This window comes from Myotis davidii, unplaced genomic scaffold, assembly GCF_000327345.1.
Source record: "Myotis davidii unplaced genomic scaffold, ASM32734v1 scaffold265, whole genome shotgun sequence".
Taxonomy (NCBI): domain Eukaryota; kingdom Metazoa; phylum Chordata; class Mammalia; order Chiroptera; family Vespertilionidae; genus Myotis; species Myotis davidii.
The window spans coordinates 4718473-4725775 of NW_006296627.1; the positions used below are offsets into that span (position 1 = coordinate 4718473).

Below are 7303 nucleotides of genomic sequence, written 5' to 3' on the forward strand. Positions count from 1 at the left end.
ACCTGAGGCCGTGGGCTCACTCTGGTGGTCCCAGTCTGAGGCCAGCATTTCCCAAAGCAGGTCACAGCCGACCTTCATCCAAACCTCCCTGTGTATGACTCCACGGGACTGAACTCCTACCACTCTCTCATACCACCTCTGAGGAACAAGACTGTTAAATGGACGCTTTAGGTAAGACCCATGGGGACAGACTTTACTGCTGCTCTTACCCACCTGGTCTACCATCATCCACCCCTCATCCATCATCCATTCTTCATCCAACCATTATCTATCCATGATCCGTCCACCCATCCAAACATCCATCCATCTGTCATTCAAACATCCATACATCCTTCCATTATCCATCTGTCATCCATCCAGTCAGCAATAACTCTTTCATCTAAATCTTTCATTTCCTCCCTCTCAACCGGCTCCCAATCTGGGACCAAAGTCCTATCCACACATCCCTATTCTTACTCAGGTTTTTGGTTGCAGTAATACCTGTATGTAACCAGGACAAACAAAACAAAACAAAAATAGGAAATTTAAAACAACCCCACACACAAAAAACTCAAGCCTTAAGTGTCATTTAGTTGACCTTATCTCCTCAGAAGAGAAATCCCAGCCTGAAGCCAGGGCTCCCCCAGGGGAGGAGAAGTAAGAGCAAGACAGAGGAGGGAGATGAGGAATTAAGAAAGCAGGAGCTGAGAGGCAACCTTCTCAGTAAATCACAGATCACTGGGCTCCTGAAGGCCAGCCTCCTGCAAATTCTTCAGAGATGGCTTAGAGTAGAGAGCTCCAGGCCCCATGGTACTTGTCACTCTCTCCCTGGGATCTTAGTTTCGAGGCTTCAGTTATTTCCCGTGTTGCAAAGACAAATCTGAAAGGACCTGAGTCGTATTCAACCCACAGCACCTAGCAATGTGCTTGAGGTTTAAAGATGCTTACATAGAGCTTTTGGATGGATAAGTCAGTGGGAGATGGATGGAGGGTTTGGTAGGTGCAGGGAAGTACAATTAGAAAGGTGAATGAGCGGATGATGAAATTGATGCATGAATAAACAAGTTATGGTTAATGCTATGAAAGAGTATACAGGAAGATGGATGGATGGATGGCGAGAAGGAGTCATACTTTGGAACTCTGTTTCCTTTACCAACCCCATCACAAATAGCAAATCCTATCAAACCCAGGAGGGCAGCTATCATCCCAAAACAGAAAATGACTAGCATTGGTGAGGATGTGGAGAAACTGGAACACTTGTGCGCTGCTGGTGGGAATGTGCAATGACACAGCCACTGTGGAAAACAGTATGATGGTTCCTCGAAAAGATAAAAATACAATTACCATGTGATCCAGAAGTTCCACTTCTGAATATAACTCCAACAGAACTTGGAAGCAGGGATTGGAAGAAGTATTTGTACCCCTATGTTCACAGCAGCATTACCCACAATAGCTAAAGCAACCCAGGTGCCCCACGACAGAGGAATGGATAAGCCAAATGGAGTACATATAGGCAGTGGAATAGTATTCAGCCCTGAAAAGGAAAGAAATTCTGACACAGGCTGCAACATGGACATTGAGGACGTTATGCTGAATGGCATAAGCCAGACATGAGAGGAGGAATACTGTATGATTTCACTCATATGTGGTACCTAATGTAGAGAAACAGAAAGTGGACTGGTGGTTACCAAGGGCTGAGGGGAGGGGAAAATGGGGAGTTAGCGTTTATGGGGGCAGAGTTCCAGTCTTACAGGAGGAAAGAGCTCTGGAGTTGGGTGATGGCGACCGTCACCCAGCAGTGTGAGTGTGCGAGGTGCTACTGAACTGCACACTCAAATATGGTCAGGATGATACATTTTCTATTATGTGTATTTCACCACAATTAAAAAAATAATCATAGCAAACAGCGAATTCTATGAGCCCTGCCCTCAAAAAATCTATCCTGAATCTATCCACTCCTGCCTGTCTTTACAGCCACCACCCTCGTCCGAGCCCCGTCATCTCTTGTCTGGATTATTCCAACAGTTTCCTGCCTGTGCCTGCCTCCTCTCCATCTACTCTCCACACAGCAGCCAAAGAAAGCTTTTTAAAAGCTTATTCAGTGGGCCCACTAGATATTGGGAGAAGATACTATAAACTTCCAAACAAAACTAAACAAACAAATATAAACAAACAATAGGTTACATTAAAAAAAAAAGAGGATGTGGAAAGGCACCCGGCTTCCTAAGAAAACTCTGGTAACCAGAAGACAGTAGAAAACGCTTTCAAATCTCTTTAAAATATATATATATTTAAATTGATTTCAGAGAGGAAGGGAGAGATAGAAACATCAATGATGAGAGAATCATTGATTGGCTGCCCCCTACCGGGGGGATCACACCCACAACTCGGACATGTGCCCTTGGTCAGAATCGAACCCAGGACTCTTTCATCCACAGGCCAACTCTCTATCCACTGAGCCAAACAGGCTAGGGCACGCTTTCAAATTTCTAAGGAGAAAAAATGATTTTTAACCCAGATTTCTATACACAGCCGTGCTGCCATTAATCAAGTGAAAGCACAGATTAAAGACACGAGGTAAAACAAACAACCACAAAACCTTACCCACCCCCTTTTGTAGGAAACTATACCGATAAGATGAACAAATCCTTATAGTATAACATTCACTGTTCTGAGCATTTTACATACAATTACTCAATCTTCACAGCAACCCCGTGAAGTAGAAGAGAAAGTTGAGGCGCAGAGAGGTGAAGTATCCTGCCCAGGGTCACCCCAGAGAGTGATGGAGAAGTGGGGTGTGCCCCCCAGCAACCTAGTCCCAGAACGAGGGCTCTTCTCTCCTCGCTGCACTGCCCCTGAGAAACGCGGGGAGGAGAACATGCAGGCAAAGTACGCCAGGTGGCTCAGCCGTAATAGTCACATGGTCATAATAGTGGGAAATTCAGATACATTTAACAGAAGTTACTGCACAGGGAAAGGCAAATACTGTATGATCTCACTTATACGCGGAATCTTAAAACAAACAAACAAACAAAAAACAACTCATAGAAACAGAGATCAGATTTGTGGTTGCCAGAGGCAGGGGATGGGGTGGTGGGTGGGGAATTGACGGAAGGTGGTCAAAGGCATACATTTCCAGTTATAAGAGAAGTAAGTCCTGGGGATGTAATGTACAACATGATGACTACAGTTAACACTGATGTATGGGATGTTTAAAGTTGCTAGAAGTTCTCATCGCAAGGAAAAAAATTTTGTTGTGACTATACAAGGTGATGGATGTTAATTAAACTTGTGCTAGTCAAGTTTATATATATGTAAATAATATATAAACATAAATATGCATGAGGTCATCATGCTGTATACCTTAAATGTATACAGTGTTATATGTCAATTAATTAATAAAACTAGAAAAAAAAGAAAAAGTTGCTATACACTTGGTATGTATCTTGGTATGTGTGGAGAAGTGTGTGTGTGTGTGTGTGTATTGGGAATGACTAGAAAGCCAACTTATCTTTTTTTGAAAAAATATATTTTATCGATTTCTTACAGAGAGGAAGGGAGAGGGATAAACAGTTAGAAACATCGATCAGCTGCCTCCTGCACACCTCCTACTGGGGATGTGCCTGCAACCAAGGTACATGCCCTTGACAGGAATCAAACCTGGGACCCTTCAGTCCGCAGGCCGACGCTCCATCCACTGAGCCAAACCGGTTAGGGCAACTTCTCATCTTTTATAGTACAGGTGAATAGATCAAGCTAGATTCAGCTCCACCTAACATATAGGAAGCATTCAATAAATGTTTGTAAATGAACACAGGAATATTGTTCTGTGTTCTATTTCAAATCTGCATGCATACATGTACATAGCACTGTAATAGACTGGAAAAATGATTTTTTTAATGATTTTTAGAGAGAGGAAGGGAGAGGGAGAGAAACATCGATGTGAACGTGAAACACAGCTGCCTCCTGCATGCCCCCTACTGGGGATCAAGCCTGAAACCTGGGTATGTGCCCTGACCAGGAATTGAACCGGCAACCTTTCAGTGCACAGGACGATGTGCAACCAATGGAGCCACACCGGCCAGGGCTGTAAAAATTATCTTTAATCTGTCTCTGATATGCTATGGAGGTCATGAAGGAATGTCTATAAGTTTAAGTAAAAAAATGGTAAATAGCAGAGCAGTTTGATAGCACAATTCCATTTTTGAATGAATAGACTACACACATGTATAGCAAATATTTACAAACATACAGAATTATATATGTAGAATAAAATGTCTGTGAGTATGGACTGAGGATGCTATCAGTGGGGAGTAAGATTGGGAAGAGAGAAATCTTTTACTTGATATACTGTTATACTTTCCATTTTTTTAGATTTTTGCAATGAGTAATTGTTATTTTAATAATTCAAACGTTAAAATTTATTTAGAATTTCACCAAACACACACACACACACACAGAGAAGGTTATTCAGATCATGTCATTTTCCTACTCAAAACCTCCAATGGCTGCTATTTTTGTAGGATAAAATTCAAACTCCCACCCTGGCGCTCAGGCCCTGTGCAGTCTGCCCCCTGCAGACCCTGCCTACCTTTTATCTCCATCCCCCACCCCCACCCCGTGCTCACAGCCACTCTGGCCCTTTCCCAGGACGCCCAGCCCCCACCTGCCTTTGCACCCACCTTCCTTCTCTTCACTCAGGTGTCAACACTCAACTTCCTCGGGGGCCCTCCCTGACCACCCAGGTTACAGTAGCCCCCGCGTAGACGTGCCACATGCATGGCTCTGCTCTTCATGGAACTTAGGACTCCGTGTCTGCTTATCTGCTGGCTGACTGTCTCCCTCACTGGAATACAGCTCCATGGGAGGAGCAGCCTTGTCCATCTCCCTCCCTGGGAGCCTCCAGTGCCTAGAACAGTGTCTGGTGCGTGGGTACAATCAGAGGCTATTGGGTGGGTGTGTGGACAAGTGGGTGGGACCATAAGTGTTGGGGGGCTGGCTGGTCGATCTGTCCCAGGACCCTCTGCGCTCCTCCCGCCCTCAGCTGCCTGGGGAACACAGCAAAGCTACCCTACGTGTCCTGGAAGTTTACTGGGCTTGGTGCTCAGTACATGAACTCACATATTCACCTGCATCACCTCGTTTAATCGTCACAACTCCATGTGGTATTTTCATGCTCCCAGTTTTACAAATGAGGAAACAGGGCTCAGAGATGGAGCCACTTTCTCCAAAGTGACACGCTGAGTGATGGGCCCCCGTGTCTTTTCACTAAGCCTTGCTGCCTAACACCTAGGCCAGTGGTCGGCACACTCATTAGTCAACAGAGCCAAATATCAACAGTACAACGACTGAAATTTCTTTTGAGAGCCAAATTTTTTAAATTTACACTATAACATGCAGGCACTGGGGGGAGGGTGTGGGGTTGTCTCTCTCTTGAGCCTTCAGACAAGAACTTCCCACGGGTATCAGGAAGGGCCAGATCAGACGCCTGGGGGAGGGGGCGCTGGGGCAGTGGGGACGTGGAGGAATCTCTGAAGACACTGGGCCTTCATGACCCACACAGGGTGCGCAGGCATCGAACCGGGAGTCACTTCCCAGACATAAGCGATCGGGAGGAGCACTGAGCCAGGTAGGAACAGGCTTTCTCTAAAGCACTCCCTCCATCGCCCAGCCCCAGGCCTAGCTCATTTCTAAATATATGAACAGCACCCCCATATTACCTATTAAAGGAGCGAAAACTGAGGCTTCGGTACACCCGAAAGAAATGCACCCAAACCCAGTGAAATTGAGAGGGGTGTCAGGCCCCAGGCAAAAGGATCCCTAAAGCTGGAAGCCGCTCCAGGCAGCCCTGAGCTAGCCTGGACCTGAGCTGTCCTGCGGCCTGGAGCCACCAGGGGGCGCCAGTCCTCAAGCCCAGGGGAACCTTCTCAGGTCCTGACTCACCCAGACCTAGCCTGGCTGGGGGAGCTGGGGGTAGAGTTGAATGAAGGAGACGTTCCCTCTAGATTGCCTGGCTTTCCACAGGGAGGATGCATTTCTTACAGAATTATAAATAAGTTTAAAAGGATGAAGAAGGATATTTTAAAACCTTTCCCGCCTGGGGTTCAGAAAGAAGCCTGTGTGTCCCCTGACGTGGCCTTGAGACACGTCCACCACCTCCTCCCCAGACATGGCTCCCAGGGATGGTCTTTCTGATAGTTTTCAGGTGTGGGTTCCGGGTGAGCTGTTCACCAGGTTTGGCATCAGATAGGAGAGCCCTAAGTAAGGACTGGCCGCATGTGGCACCCCTGGGTGTGGCCACCAGGGTAAGGCTGCCCTCTATGTGCCTGCAGAATGGAGCTACCCGTGTGACGGCCCCAGGGGTGGCCGTCAAGTGTGGAATCTTGCTCAGTTGTGACACCCAGTGGGCCTCTCCCTCTGGGGCTGCAGACACCCTAGTGTCCGGCCTGCCCGGGTCTCAGAACCCCAATGAGGACCCATTCACTAGGATACCTCACCTTTGGTTCAGGGGTGTCCCCGTCAATAGGCCAAGACCCACTCATTCCCCAGCACCTAATGCCTCTCTCTGCTCCCCTGAATTTGCTCCAGGATCAAGGCTGGGCCTTGGGGAGGAGGGGGCAGTACATCCTGACAGAAGGACACCCTAGCCCAGGCTCCATTCTCCCCCCACCCTAGCAAAGGGGGGGCTTCAGCCCCTGCTGAATAAGGGGACCCTCAGAGCCTCCGTTAGCCCAGCAATTGTCAAATTGGGGTTACTCGGTCCCTCGGGGAACATTCCGCAATGTGTGGAGACACTTTTGGTGGCGTGACTGGTGGTCCTACTGGTATCTATGGGTAGAAGCGAGGGGCACCACTCACTATGCAACAGTGAACAGACAGGCCTCACAGCAGAGCACTATCCGGTCCCAAGTGCCAATAGGGGTTAAGAAACGCTGCTAGCTACACACAGCAGGGCGGGGGCCTGCACCAACCGCTCAGGGTGAGGGGGCTACAAGAACAGAGGAGGAGGGAGAAATTGGGGGGAGGGGAGAGTGGAAAAGCACTGGACCTGGAGCAGACGGACCTGGGCTCCCCTGACCAGCTGTGCAACCTTGTCCTAATCACCCGGCCTCCTCAGCCTGTTTCCTCGTTTGTAAAAAGACCACAAGGATTGGACAAGATAAACGAAGCTGGCCTCGTTCCGTGGCGCCCCGTAGATGCTCAGTCCGTGGAGGCGGGGGTGTGGGTGTGGGTGTGGAGTGGGGGTTTTAGGAACTAGCAGGGTCCAATTCTCAGAATTCCAAAGAGGTCCTGGGAGCCATTTCTTCTTTTTCTCTCTCCAGAC

At 47.8% G+C, this 7303-nt stretch overlaps 1 protein-coding gene across 2 annotated transcripts in view; it reads right to left on the reverse strand.

Moving 5' to 3' along the window:
* SPI1 (Spi-1 proto-oncogene) overlaps nucleotides 1–7303 on the reverse strand; it is a 15320-nt gene that overhangs the window by 5116 nt on the left and 2901 nt on the right. The window lies entirely within an intron of this gene.